Here is a 14,771-nt window from a genome sequence, read left to right as displayed (position 1 = left end):
GCAGCCGTGGTGGTCAGGCCAAGGGAGAGGTCACTGTGCAAACCAGCATGAGGGTGGCTGTGTGTGTGTGTCAGTGTTTGTAGCCCCGTGAAGGCTGTTGAGGTCCTGGCTGCTGCCTGGGGCTCCCTGGGGCATCTCCAGGCTTCCCGTGCAGGTCGACATCTACCTCCATGATCAGGAAATCCTAGTCTCAGTTCAGCTGGAAGGGGGTTCATCCAGAGCCCTTCTTCTCCCCAGCAGGCACTTCCAAATCAAGCTCTTGGGAAGGAGCTGTGCACTTTCAAGGTGCTGGCAGGCCATTCCAAGTAGAACACATGACACAAGTCCAAGGTCAGTGAAATCTAAGACTTTGTTTTGCTTTCGTATTTGGTGGGTGTTTGGGGCTGGCAGAAGGAAAATGGAAAAGGAAATGGCAACCCACTCCAGTACTCTTGCCTGGAAAATCCCATGAACGGAGGAGCCTGGTAGGCTACAGTCCGTGGGATCGCAAAGAGTCGGACACAACTGAGCGACTTCGCTTTGAGATTTTGGGGTCTGGCCACTTGCACCTGGGTTGAGAGTCCCAGCTTCCACTTTGGTTCACTCTTCCTCACCCAGCGAGCCGCATCAGCCAGGCCTGCCCTGGTCATTATCATTGTCCTGGGCCACCTCTCAGGCCCGGAGGTGGGAGTCTGTCTGGCCGTGGGGCATTCGGCTCAAGACCTGTCTTATTCCGAGCTCTCAGTCCCTCAGAACGACCCACTCTGACATCTCGGGTGTGGACTGGGTCCTTCTGTCCACGGAGGACAGCATCCGGGTGAGCTATGGCCTGGCAATATTTCATATGCTATCCATGCTGGGAGCAGAGGGCGGTGCTACCAGGCCTGGGTGAGGATGAGCCGAACGGGCCTTTCACAGAACCGGGTCTCTGGACACTTCTGTCAATGCGTCTCTTCCGCGGCGTTCCACTCCCAGCTCTGTCTGCCCTGACCCCTGCTGCCAGGGGTATATTACTATGATTGTACAAGCAGTGTGGTCTGTGGGGACTTGGGCGTTGGGTTTTCTTATTCTTCTTATTTTTTTTTATTACTGTTATTTATTTTATTTGACTGTGGCATGCGAGATCTTAGTTCCCTCACCAGGGATCAAACCCATGCCACCTGCACTGGGAGCACTGGACCCCCAGGGTAATCCCATGTGGGGATGTGGGTGTGGACTGTCTAATAAACTCCATCCAATAAGGGGTGGGGGGAGTGGGCTCCTGGCTGCTTGGAGGGCTCTGAGGTCCTTGTTCAATAGGTTTTCAACCTGGCATGGTAAGGGACACGGAGAACGTGATTAATGAAGTTATTCTTGCACGCTTTCCTGCCATTCAGCTTAAAGGAATCGATCCGTGTTCTCACGGGGGAACGTGGGGCCAGGACTGTGGCTGGACACCAGCCAGCTCTGCCCGCATTCCCATCACCAGACCCTCTTCGTGTGGCCCAGTCTGCCCAGCACAGGGTGGCCAAGGCTTCTCATCTCTCAGGCATTTTCTCTTCCAGTTTTGGAAAGCAGGTCAGAATAAAAAAGATTTGGGCCGTGCACCAGGGCCTGTGCCTTCAGGAAGCAGCCTGTGCCATGTGGCTCTGGTCTGCAGATAACAGTTTTGTGTGTTAGCATTTCTTTCCAACCCCCAGCTCCTCTCTGCATTTTGAGAAGTGGCAGTCTCGTCCAGAGCAGCACTTAGACTTTCCCGCGGACATGAGTCCCAAGACGGGGCGAGCCGTGGTGCATTTATCTGCCCGAGAAGAGGCAAAGCCAGCACAGCCCTCACCACGTTACTTTCTCACTTGACCTTTGCCCTTGAGTGCCCAGTATCCACACTGGGCTTCTCCAGTTCACATTCTTCTGGGTGGGACCTGGGTAGGCCAGGAAGCAAAACCCAGAGTCCTCACTGGCTTTTGGTACCAGACAGCTGATCGCAAACATTTTCTCCTGTGATGCAGTTGTCTTGCCACTCTCTTGATACCTTGAAGCACAGAAGGTTTTATTTTGATAAAGTCCAGTTTCTTTCTTTCCCCTCTGGTTGCTTGTGGTTTTGGTGTCATCATCCAAGGTCATGAGGCTTTGTGCCTGCGTTTTCTTCCTAAAACGTCTGGAGTGTTAGCGCTCACATTTAAGTTCTTGAAGCATCCTGAGTTGACTTGAAGACAGAGTGAGGTAGGGGTTCCTCCGTGTTATTTTGCGGTTGGATGCCCAGTTGTCCAAGCACCATTTTTACGTGCTCTGTTTCCCTCCGGCTGTGCGGGGTCCTCACTGCTGTGCGTGGGCCCTCCCGGGCGCGGCGACGGGCTGCCCTCTAGTTGCGGCGTGTGGGCATCTCATCGCGGTGGCTTCTCTCCTTGAGCAGTGTAGGCCTCGGTCGTCGTGGCTCACAGGCTTCATTGCCCCGTGGCGTGTGGGATCCTCCTGGATCTCCTGCATTGGCGGGTGGAGTCCTTACTGCTGTGCCACCAGGGAAGCCCCAAGCACCATTTTCATGAGAGGAAAATCAACATACGTTAATGTGGAAGATTTGCAGGTGTTTGGAGCCTATTTTTTTGTCCCCAAGATTATACAAGGCAAGAATTCTAAAACCATTTCATAGGTTCTTTGCTGGTACATGGAGTTTTTTAAGTTTGTGAAAGGTAAATAATGCTTTCATCCATAATGTAGCCCACATTAGCAATATAGAACCTACATATACTTAATGTACTGCTTTTAGGGGTGTTTTCCCCTCCTCTGAGGCTGGCTTATACACAAAGGACATTTTTAGTTGTTTTTCATGTAATGCGGAATAAAAAACAAAACTGTTGACTTCTACTTGCTCCCTTCTGCTCAAGGAACAGGAAGGGACAGCTTTAACAGGGACAATTTAACAGGCAGTTAAATTTAGCCCAACAGTGGTGAATAAAGCACCCTTTGCCAAATCGTTAGGAGAGCATAAAATCAAACCTGTAAACACTTGTCCGCACCGAGGGGGTTGAGAATTGATCCCAGGAAGGGTTTGCAAATGTGAGCCGAACAACTCCTTGTTTAACTCTAGGAGGGCTAGGTGAGAAAGCCCTGGTGGGGAGTTTGTCCTGTGAGCGAGGTCTCTGGACGGGCCAGGAGGGGAGTCAGGGCTCTGTAACTGATGCCTGTGAAGTGCTGGCGAGGCCAGTGGGGAGCCCGGTCCTCCCAATACTGACTTGATCAGAACTCATAGCCCCCCGCAGAGCTCAGGGGGCCCTCCTGGTCCCAAATTCTCCCGATAGGCCTCTTGCCTTCTCCAGGACTAGGGTCAGCAAAGCCAGCCCTGAGTGCCTCCAGGACCTACCCAGCCCAATCAGTGTCACCGTCCTCAGCATCTGGGTGCAGTGATCACCTCTGATTCCCAGGAAGACTCTCAACATTTTCCCCTTTTAAAATGAAAGATCTCAAGCTCAGAAAGGTTCATTTCTTCTCCAGGTCACTCAGCAGGGCAAGGACTTTGGTCCAGCCTGTCTGACTCCAAACCTGTACTTGGTCACTGTGTCAGGAGGGAAATTCACAGCACCAAGCACATCACGGGAAATTCAGTAGCACTGTGAACTCGGGTAAGGGAACTCCAACTCAATACTGGAAGCCAGGGTCCACGCCCGCAAGAGGTAGTCAAGAGGGTGATTCTGGAGCATGAGCCCAAGGTGCTGTGAAATTCACCTCCCCAGGTGTGACACTGAGGGCAAGTTGGGGTCCCCCTTCCCAGCCTTCTGAGGACCCCATCGCATGGACGGGCCCAGGCTTTGCACAGCACAAGCTCAATGCTGGTGGCTCCCAGGGCACCTGCAGGCACTTGCCTGTCCCCGGCTGGTGCCCCGCAAGCTGCTCTGGGATCCACACATCTCTGCTGCTGAGCCAAGCCCCTCTCCTCCGTACTCTGCTCCCTTCCGGGGAGTCACCGAAATTAATTCTTCCATGTGATTAAATGGAATGTCAGATGTTCCTTGATCCTAAGAGGATTGAAGCTTGGCTCTCAGAAGGGCTCTAACAGACAAAGGTAAAACAGAGTAGATGGAGAAGTAATACGGGCAGGAAAGGATGAAGCTGGGGGATAAGGCTGGAACTCGGGGAGGACTACCCATTGTCCTGTGCACAAAGGACGGGAAGGGATTTTACCCTGAGCGTCCTGGCCACCACGGTAAAGAGGGAAATGAGATCCCCGTGAGGTTCACGTTGTGCCTAAGATGGGACCACCGAGTCCATCGCTCCAAAGAACCTTTTTCTGAGCACTCAAAAGCCGAATTTTTCTGCCCTCAACCACACATCCAAAGAAGTCAGCAGCGGTCCAAGGTGTGCAGTGTCCTCTCCCCTGCCTGCCCCAGCCTGTCCTAACTTGTGACTGCTTCCTGCCTCTCATCTAAAGCTTCTGACAAAATCTGTCCCAGGGCCTTGTCCAGTCGAAGCTGCTGAGCTCAAAGGTGCAGGTTTGGGGCCTGGCTGGGCTGCCTCTGCAGCTGGCGGCTGGCATCGCCAAATCCGCGGGAAGGGGCTGTTCTGCTCAGTTGAGGGGGCTTTGCCTGGGGCTGGGGTGGGGTGAACGTTGTCGTCAGTGCCCTGGCCCAGGCCTGTCCTCTCCCCTCCAGCCGCGGTCCTTACAGCCTCCCCTCTCCACCCCACCAGCTTCCCTGCTGGAGAGCTTTCTGTGAGATGCTTTTTATTTGAAGGGATAAATATGGCTTTGTGATGGGTTCTAGTGTTTTCCTGTGAGCTGGGCTTTGAGCCTGGATTGCTTAAGACATCATTAAGTTTTAAGAAAAAGTTATAGCGGAAAAGAGCAGGGTGGGGACGTCCGACCAGCTGTCGCACTTGGGAAAATGAACTTCCTGGTGCTCTGGGGCCCGAGGGCAGCACGCTTGGCCTCCGGCCCGCCGGACAGCAAGCCTGTGAAAGGGTGCTTAAGACTCACTTTCCTTTCGGGTTTTAGAGCCCTGTGAAAAACTGCAATAAACTGAAAGCCTTGTCCCTGTCCTGTCTCCTTCCTGGCCTCAGTGGCTGCCCCAGCTACGAAGCAGGGCGGCGTTTTGTTTTCATGGGCCCTCGTCTCAGGCAGTGCAGTTAGAAAAATAAGCCCGGGTCCGCCAGCCTCTTCCAGGGGCCTTTAGGGAGACGGGGACGTTGTCTGTTCCTCGGGGGCCTGGTGGAGCCGGTCCTTCTGACCTGAGGGGACGAGTCAACCACAGAGGCAGCGACCCGGGCGGGCAGCACCCGTGAGCAGCCCTGCCGTCCTCGTGGTGTGTCCGCTGTGACCCCCTACCTTGACTGGGGGGCTCGCAGAGCCAGGCTTGTTCCACTGCTGTTTCCTGGGCTTTGGAAGGAGTGGCCCTTCAGGAATCGAGAGGGCTGGGGTGTCCTTGGCCGGGTGGGAACCCCTCTGAGGGTGTTTCCGCCCCCAGGGTCCCGCCAGCCCTGCGCGAGCCCGTCAGAGGCGGGCGGCACTCGGGCTGGGGCGTGGGTGTGCAGCGCCTGCCTCTGCCAGACTCCTGGCATCCGTCAGTTCTTTTCTCATCTTTGCTTCACTTGTGTTTCTCTCAAACATCCCCTTGTGTCGTTGCTACGGGCACATTTTTAGAACTTGAGAAACACTCGAGCGAAATATACAGTGAGTGGCTTCCACTGGCGCTCCCCCCACCACACCACGGGCAGGGCCTTCCTGGAAGTCTCCAAGGCTCAGGGACTTAGCCCCCAGCCAAGAGGAGACAACCAACCTGGGCTGCTCGGCTTCACCCACCCAGTGTTGAGGCTCCAGGCAGGGTAGGGGGCGCAGGGGGAGTGGGCGACGGGTTTCTGAACACCCCGGCCTGTGAGTTGGGACCAGAGCGCGGCAGCTGCCGCCTCGCCGGGGAGCAGGCCCTGGACGCCCACCTCTCAGTGCCCACCTCCTGCTGCGGGAGCCCTGGTCCAGGGGGAGGAAAGCTGGGCCCTGACCAAGGAGCGGTGGGTGAGCTCGGCCACCGAGACACGCAGCGTTGAGTTCACCGGGGTCACTGTCACGTGTGGCCCGGGAGCCCCCTTTGTCCTTGAGAAGTTCCCACTGTGGGCTCATCTCCTTGGCAGAGGCTTGGAGGAGCTGCCACCAGGAAGGAGGGCATGAGGGGGAGGCTCAGGTCGCTGCGGTGGGGGGCCTTCTGACCCCTGGCAACCCCCACACTAAGAGCAGGGGCTCCAGAGGCTCCCACGGAAGCTGTTGATTGGAAAGGAGATGTGGTGTGTATATGCTCCCGGCCAGAAGGGGCAACTGAGGTCATCCCCACCCCAGGCGTAAGCTGCCTGCTCACTTGCCCCTCCAGGGTCTCTTCCCCCATCTTGGTGGGGGGCAAAGTTGCAGCCTCACCTGGACTGGGAGCCAGTGGGTCCTCGCACCCGGAGACCTGCTGTTCCCCAAGCCCAGAGCCTGCAGCCCTGCCCCCACGCCACATCCCTCAGCCCCAGCCTCCCTCCCCGGATGCTGCGGGACCACCCCCGTGAGCCTGAGCCTTTGGGGGACATACAGACCATTGGATCATTTGACCGAAAAGGCAGAAGCAGAGCCACGCGTCCTTGGCTGCTTCAGATGTGTTTCTTGGTGGCGGGTTTGCCTCTCAGTGGTGCTCAGCATGGTTTCCTCTGGACCGGTCAGTTGGGCGGGTCTCTTGCGCTGTGAGTGGGTGATGTTTACCCCGCAGAAAGCAGTAGGTTTCCAGGCAGAACATCAGGTGCTTCTTCTGGACGGAGGGGTTCACCGGGCGCACAGGAGGCTCCCTGGAGACCGGGGGGAACCCTGCAAGTAGCGCGTCCATTGCATCAGAGTCGGGGCGTCTAGATGCCACACAGCCTGTCCGTGTGTGAGTGTCTAAGGAAGTGCACAATGGGCCTGGTTTGTTCTTCAGCTCTTTTGGGCGAAGGAAACGTGTCTGTCGCTTCTTTGTCTCAGTTCTAGTTCCCTGGCATGGTGTGGACCCTGCACGGTTTGGGCTGCCAGGATAGTGCACTGGGGTGGCTCTAAGGGGTCAGTAAAAGTGACAGCAGTGCTGGTCTTTCTGGAGGTGCAGCAGCTGGCTGTGTCGGGCCTCAGTCGTGGCACTCAGGACCTCATTGTGTCCTGTGGGACCTTTGATTGTGGCACACAGACTCCCGAGTGTGTGGGCTTCAGTAGTCATGGCGCATGGACTTAGCTGCTCCATGGCAAGTAGGATCTTGGGGATCCTGACCAAGGATGGAACCCACATCCCCTGCAAGGCGGGTCCTTAACCACTGCACCACCAGGGAAGTCCCAGATTGTACTGTTTTTTAAACTAGATGGCGTGCTTCCCACAAGTCTAGACCTCTGCTTCCAGAAGCTACCCTTGTGTGTGCCCTGGGTTCGCGTGTCTGCCCAGTGAGCCTTGGGTGGGGTGTGGGCAGCAGCCAGGGCCCTGGAGAGCCTGTGAGCCTCCAGCTCACCAGCTCTCTGTCCAGCTGTTAACCTGAGCTAGGGTGAGATGGCCTGAGAGCGTCTCACTCAGAAGCTGTGACTCATTGAGATCCATGTTTTATTTAAGAAGCTAATCTACTTATCGGGCCACTCTGTAGCCATCTGGACCGAGCCTACAGCTACCTTTATAGAGGTCCCTAGAATCAGGACTGAGGAGTGGCTGCCAACCAGCCCCCGCCCCCCAGCATGGGGCACGCTCAGCCTTCTGGGGAGCGCCGTTAGTGTGGTTCATCCCCAGCGGCGCCACCCCTGCCTGAGGACTCAGAGGGCCAGACCTCCCCATACTTGCAGTTTTTCACGCCAGGGCGGTGGTTACTGGCGTATTCACAGCTGAGCAGAGGAACCTGGCTTTGGAAGACCAAGAGGCATTCAAGTTGCTGATGGTCTTTCAGGAGAGGGCTGTGTGTGCAGTGACCACTGGGCTTACTTCCTGCCTGATGGTACTGCTCATCCCTGGGCAACCTGTGGGCAATGCCCGCACAGCCATACTTTAGAGATGACTTGGGTTCTGTGCCCAACCACCCCAATAAAGTATCATCTTAGTGTCTTCATATTGGAATACAGCTGATTAACAGTGTTGTGTTAGTTTCTGGTGTCCAGCGAAGTGATTCTGTTATCCATGTCCACGTCCCTACTCTTTTTCAAATTCTCTTCCCATTTAGGTTATTACACAATTTCGAGCAGAGTTCCTGTGCTTTTCAGTAGGTCCTTGTTGGTTATCTCAAAACATAACTGTGTGTGCATGTCCATTGCAAACTCCCAATCTACACAGATTTTCTGGTTTCGCAGGGTGTTCCCTGCTGGCTCAGTCAATAGAGAATCCACCTGCAATGCAGGAGATAGGGGTTCAGTCCTTGGGTAGGGAAGGATCCCCTAGAGAAGGAAATGGCAACCCACTCTGTTTTCGAAAGAAAAAAGAAAGTGAAGTCGCTCAGTCACGTCCAACTCTTTGCAACCCCAGTGACTGTAGCCCGCCAGGCTCCTCCATCCATGGGATTTTCCAGGCAAGAGTACTAGAGTGAGTTGCCATTTCCTTCTCCAAGGGATCTTGCCGACCTAGGGATCAAACGCAGGTCTCCCGCACTGCAGGCAAGACTCTTTACCATCTGAGCCACCAGGGAAGCCCCCACTCTGTTTTCAAAAGGCCACCCCACTCTTGCCTTTGACAGGCCTTGGAGACGGGCCCTGGTGAGAGCTGTGGGGACAGCCTTGCGATCACTGGGGGAGCCACTGCCTGACAGGGATGTCCATGTTGGTGAACCAGTCCCATCACTGAACCACCCCCAGCTTGATCCCTGCCTGGGGAGGCCTGGGGCTGGCCCCCGGGGTTCCTGCCACACCGGCGATGGGTCCCTGCATGTGTCCTCTCTCCGCCTTGGCCTTGCCTTGTTGAACACATCAGTCTGCTGTCGCTGGGCGGCCAATGGCCCCAGAACTTCTGGCTTTCAGGCAGCAGGCAGGGCTCTGCCAGGACTGGACAGCCTATGGCAGCCCTCCCCTCCTCGGCCTGGATGGCTGGACCCTGGACCTGTGGTGCTGCCTCCCAGTGTGTCCCAGCTCACGGCTGGTCTCAGTTTCACTGTGAATCTGGAAGGCGTGGTGCCCACCCTGGGGGCCCAGCCTTGGTCACTCTGGGGGGTTCAGACTGAAGTTCAAGGCCAGCCCATTTCCCGGCAGTGGGAGAGTGGATTCCCCATCTTGGGATTGGTGGGGGGTAGCGACAGAGTTACCCTGGGTGGGTGTCAGAGGCCACCCGGAACAGTACCAGGCACAGCTGAGGTCCTGCTGTGAGGAGTTGGGTGCAAACCCAGGCACCTGCAAAACCAGCCCCACCTTGGGTGAGGGGGTGTCTCTCCCCTTGCTCTCCAGAAGCCCCTCCCCGCCCCCAGCAGAACAGAGGCCCGTCCCAGAGTGACTGGAGGGCTGCGCCTGGCTGGGGGCCCTTTGCGTCCTTCCCCTGGGGCCTCCCTGTGTCTCCCTGCTTCTTTCCACACTCATGGTGGTGTCACGTGTGGAACACTGACCTTCACTTTCCTTGACCCAATCCAAGAGGGGACTGGGTCCACTTAGCATGGTCAGTAGATGTCAGCCAGCCTTGCAGGGCGGCCCACGGGGCTCAGCGGGGAGTCTGAGACCAAGACCCCTGGGATTGATTAGTCATGCCTGCCATGAGCGCAGTGGTTGTGTATCTGCATTTGTCATCCAGGTCTGCTTTCCTTTCCAGCCCTGAGCACATGGCCATTCAGCTCCAGCCTGTATCGAATTGCAAGATGTTCCAATCTCGCTTGGCCTGTATTAGACGAGTGGACTTCCACATCTAGGCCCAGATTGAAACTGATTTCGTGTTTCTGATTTTGTTTTCATTCTTATTTTATTTTTTGGCTGTGTCACATGGCTTGTGGGATCTTGGTTCCCCGACCTGGGGTTGAACCCCGGGCCCTCCCGGCAGTGGAATTGCAGAGGCCTAGCCACTGGACTGCCAGGGAATTCCCTCCTGTTCTGGATTTTGAAGTATCTTGGGGAAAGCTATTTCTTCTATAAGCCAGATTCTCTGTGCATGTAGAGTTCCCTGAGGAAAGCATCCATGCCTGTATCCTCACTAGGGCCCTAGAACCAGGCCAGGCTCTCACATTGGCAGAGCTTGGAGGTGAGAAATCGGGAAGGACTGGGAATGGATTGTTTCTGAAGGCCCACTTGGGTGAGGGCAGCCAGAAGCCTGTGAACCAGTGTCCACTCCAGTAACTGCCCTTTGCTTCCGCCACTGTGGTTCCAGCAGGTCCCAAAACTGCCCTCAGCGCTCGGGCTGTAGGTACACCATTCCGTGGTCATCGCCTCCATCTCAGGACATTCCTGCCCAGGATCCTGGGCCAGTGAGAAAGGGCTCACTGCAGCTCAGGCCAGGTAGGGCGCAGGATGGAGGCTGAGCGGGTAGCGTTGCCATGCAAAACTCGGTGTGAAAAACGAGGCCGCCAAAGAAAAACTGGGTTCTGCGCCGCGCCGGGAGAGCATGTCTGCGCTTGACCAAGCTTTCAAAATCAACAGCAGCCTGGCCGCATCCCAGACTGGCCTGGAGAAAGCGGACGCGGCTTCCTGGGCCTGGGAGAGCTGCCCAGGGACACCGCAGAGAAAAGCACTTTTGGCAAATGAAAAGGCAGATAGCAGTGTGGGAACAAAGGTGAGATTTCCCAAAGTAACCGCACTCTTTTTTAACCTTAAAATAGTGCCACACTTAGCAACACACATGGTTCTGCAAATCCCTGCCTTGCTCTCAGAACCACCCCTTCACCTTCTCCTGCTGCCGCGGTCCCTCCCATGAAAGGCAGGGGGTGTTCCTGCAAGGCAGGCACCTTCTTGGGGTATCGGGGACAGTCACTGCCTTCGCTCGCTTTCCAGAACTGCTTTCTGAGTAAGCTCCAGCCAGCTGCAGAACATTTGTTGTTAACAGTGTAGAACAGTTTTCATAACATGGATAAGCATGTTTACAAAGCAGGGGAAGCCTGCTCCCCACCAGGCTCCACAGCCTCCTTCCCCAGGCAGGAGTCTGCTGCCCCAGGCCGCGGGTGGACGAGTAGACCCTTCAACACAGCCACGTTTGCGAGTTGAAAGCTGACTCTCGGATAAGGGCTTGTTTCTGTCCCAGGGTCAGCATCTGGTTCCTGCTTGGCCCCACTAGTCACGAGCTGCAGCTCCGGGTCATGGAAATGCCAGCCTGTGAAACATGCTGCTTGTCAGACGCGGGATCTGATTCTGGGTCTGACCTTCTGGGGATTGGAACTGACGAGCCCAGCCAAGAAGGGTGGGGCCATGCTGGGTTGCAGGAAGTGGCTTTTTAATTGGGGAGCAGCTGCATTTAAGGGATGGAGGGGAGACGCGATCAGATGCTTGCGAAGTGGTCCGGGCTAGAGGGCTACAGGTGCGGGCCTGACGTGTCCCTCCCGCCTGCTCCGAGCCTCTGGGCTCTGCGTGGCCGCGTCTCCCCATTCTCCCCAGGGCCACCTGCATGAGAGGATGGGAGTCACCTTCTACCTTCCAGGCCCCCATGCAGGTCCTGGGAGCCGATGACCAGCTGGTTGATCGTCTCCCCATCCGCTTGCTGATTTGGGCAGAGCAGTGTGTTTTGTCTCGGGTCTTTCTGCGGCCCCGCACAGGTGTCTGTCTCCTGGCCTTTCCGGGTGCTTGCTCAGGGTGTCAACTGTCAAGACCAGTGGTACCGCGCAGAGAATCCTTGGCAGCAGGGAAGATCTTAGGATGGACTTGGGATGCATGGCAGGTCCTCTTCCCTCAGGGGTCCCAGCACAACCTGTGTGTTCTGTGGGGCCCAGCCTCGCTGTACCTGCTCAACCCTGTCTGTGAGCAGAGAGGTGACCCTGCACAGGTGTATCCATCCACACACGTGACTGTCATCTGTTATCCTGGCCAGCCTGGCTTTGGGGACTCTGAGGTTGCTGCAGTGTGGGGACACTTCCTAAAATTTGGTCCATTGTTAAAAGAGGCCTCTCTGCCTGCTGGGTCAAACACAGTTATTACAGCCACTATCTTCAGGGTAAAATTGCTCAACGACTAAAATCTGAAAGCTGCAAAATCACATCTCAGACAGTTTGGTTCTTGAGCTGCAAGTGACAGAAGCCAACCTTTAGAAAAGGATGCATGGTTCTGTAGGAAGGATGTCCACTGAACTCACTTGGTGTCCAGAAAGGCCAGGAAATACATCACAGGGCCGCTCTACATGACATGAGCACGTCTTCCCGTTTCTTCGACTGCAGCCCCATCAGCCTGTTGCCTGGGGGAAGGAGCTGGTCCTGTTATCCAGATAAGGTGGCATCAAGGCTGGGGGCCCGAAGTTTACCGACGTCTCCCTGGGGTCCTCCCCTTTCCACCTTGGAATTCATAGAGTCCTTTGAACTTGGCATTCACTGGACTGCTGGTCACTCTTAACAAACCTCCGGCAATTCAGCCTGGTGTGGTCTTTCTTTTCCACTAAGTGTGTCTAATTGCACAATTATTTGTGTGCAGCTGCAGCTCGAAGCAACACCAGGCCCAGGGGCAGACATCAGAGGTAGCCTCGAGCTGGGGCGCTGCGTCCCTGCTTGTGAGGAAGCAAGCCTGAAACCAGCAAGTAATTGACACCAGGGGAGTCGGCTGAGCTCTCTCTGCCCTGCAGACTTAATCCTGGATGAGCTGTCGAAAGTGCACTGATACGCTTTCCTAGGTGTGTCCAGGTGCAGTTGGAATTATTCTGAGAGGGGTGGGGTGAGTTCATCAACAGGAAGGGAGTCTGGAGAAGGGCAATGGTCAGTCTGACTTGAGGGCCGCCAGGACCCTCTGATCCTCGTCATCGGGTGCTTTCTCGGCCTCTGCTGGGTCCCTGGTGCCGGGTGAGGCGCCCCTTGTCGTTCACTTAGCTCGTCTCCCCGGCTGTAAAGTAGGATAAGATCGACACTGAATGACGCTTGTCAGACTTGGAGCTTGTGGGGTTTCAGCGGAGTCTCACAGTTGGCGGCCCGTTTTGATTTTAAATCGCAAGCCTGTCTTTAGTGACTTCTCATCAAACATTGTGCCTTGCGTTTCTCCCCCGCCGTTCCCCTGATGGTGGGCTCCTTCCTCCCTCCAGCCTCTGAGCCAGCCCAAGTTGGTACACCATTTTCCATAGTCTCTGACTGAGTGAGTTTGCCATCTTACTGTATATACCTTGTCAATCCTGTTCTAATACAGTTAGTTCAGTTCAGTCGCTCAGTCGTGTCCAACTCTGCAACACCATCGACTGTAGTACGCCAGGCCTCCCTGTCTATCACCAGCTCCCGGAGTTCACTCAAACTCATGTCCATTGAGTCAGTGATGCAATCCAACTGGCTCATCCTGTTGTCCCCTTCTCCTGCCTTCAATCTTTCCCAGCATAAGGGTCTTTTCCAATGAGTCAGTTCTTCACATCAGGTGGCCAGAGTATTGGAGTTTCAGCTTCAGCATCAGTCCTTCCAGTGAACACCCAGGACTGATCTTCTGTAGGATGAACTGGTTGGATCTCCTTGCAGTCCAAGGGATTCTCAAGGGTCTTCTCCAGCAACACAGTTCAAAAGCATCAATTCTTCGGCGCTCAGCTTTCTTTATAGTCCAACTCTTACATGACCACTGGAAAATCCATAGCCTTGACTAGACGGACCTTTGTTGCCAAAGTAACCTCTGCTTTTTAATATGCTGTCTAGGTTGGTCATAACTTTTCTTCCAAGGAGTAAGCATCTTTTAATTTCATACAGTTAAAAATGCAGAAGCACTGGAGAATGTCTCAGTTAATGTGACGTGAGATGTAAAGTCTAATGCTACTTCATCTTCCTGGCATTTCCTGGGTTCCTCCAGCAAGACTGTAGGGTCACTGGGTTCTGGGCACAATGGCTTGAAATTAACTGGACTCTGAGGCATGCGGCTTGATGAGTCCCATCTGGAACTGAAGGAACATTGTCTATCCAGCATGACCCCTTTGTAGAAGCCGACCTTGACACTGACCTGGCTAAGCTATCTTGTCCTCAGTGCTGGGGGCCTCATGTGGCCCCCTTAAAGCCTGGCTTTACACTGTGGTCCCCACAGTTCATCCAGAACACCTGTGAATCTCGCCCACTCCCACCTGCCAGCCAGCCATCCCCCCTCAGCATCCTACCCCAGCCTTTGCACCTGAGCCTCGTGGTCCCGCTTGCATCTCTGACCTCCTGCCTTACCATAGAGAGCTTGAAGCCAATATCTGAGCCTCAGGCTTCAGGAAACCCACGGGTCTTGTGCATTCTGCATGCCCAGCCTGAACGAGGACAAAGGGTGGGTTTCACCAAAGAGAAAGACGACCCAAGTCAGGGACGGAGACAATCGCTAGGCAACCCGGAGTTTGTTTCCCAGGTAACGAGATGCATGCACTGATGCTGTGGATGGACACGTTGTGGCAATGGCCCCTCAGTCTCTCCAGATGCCTGCTGGTGCCCACTGTCATTTTTCCCGTGTGATGATTTTTTAATTAACCGCTTGGATTTCTAGTCGTGATCGTGAACTTTGCAAATGTTGTCTGGTTAACCCTCCTGACAGCACCCTCCCGGAGTGAAGTTGGGGTATTATTCACCCAGTGGGAGGGACAGCCTGGGCCAAGTGAGCACGTTTGCCCACGAGGTCCTCCAGGAGCCCAGCCTTGGGCTTCGTAGGAGGTATTGGGGGCAGGGAGAAGCTGGAAGAAGAGAATGGGTCCTTTGGGGCTGGCTTGTCTTGCCATCTCACCTCTCAGGGTGGGGATGGACCCCAAGTTGGCACCGGCCAACCCCCACTTTCA

The 14,771-nt window shown here is 55.3% G+C and overlaps 1 protein-coding gene across 9 annotated transcripts in view; it reads left to right on the top strand.

The window, feature by feature from the left end:
• The window catches only part of CTBP2 (C-terminal binding protein 2), a 174,051-nt gene that overhangs the window by 144,175 nt on the left and 15,105 nt on the right, over window positions 1-14,771 (top strand). The gene's annotated exons all lie outside the window — the stretch shown is intronic.

The sequence above is a fragment of the Moschus berezovskii genome, chromosome 12, assembly GCF_049115385.1.
Source record: "Moschus berezovskii isolate FMDL1 chromosome 12, NW_MosBer_1.0, whole genome shotgun sequence".
In the NCBI taxonomy this organism is placed as follows: Eukaryota; Metazoa; Chordata; class Mammalia; order Artiodactyla; family Moschidae; genus Moschus; species Moschus berezovskii.
This window is presented reverse-complemented; position numbering and strand designations above follow the sequence as displayed.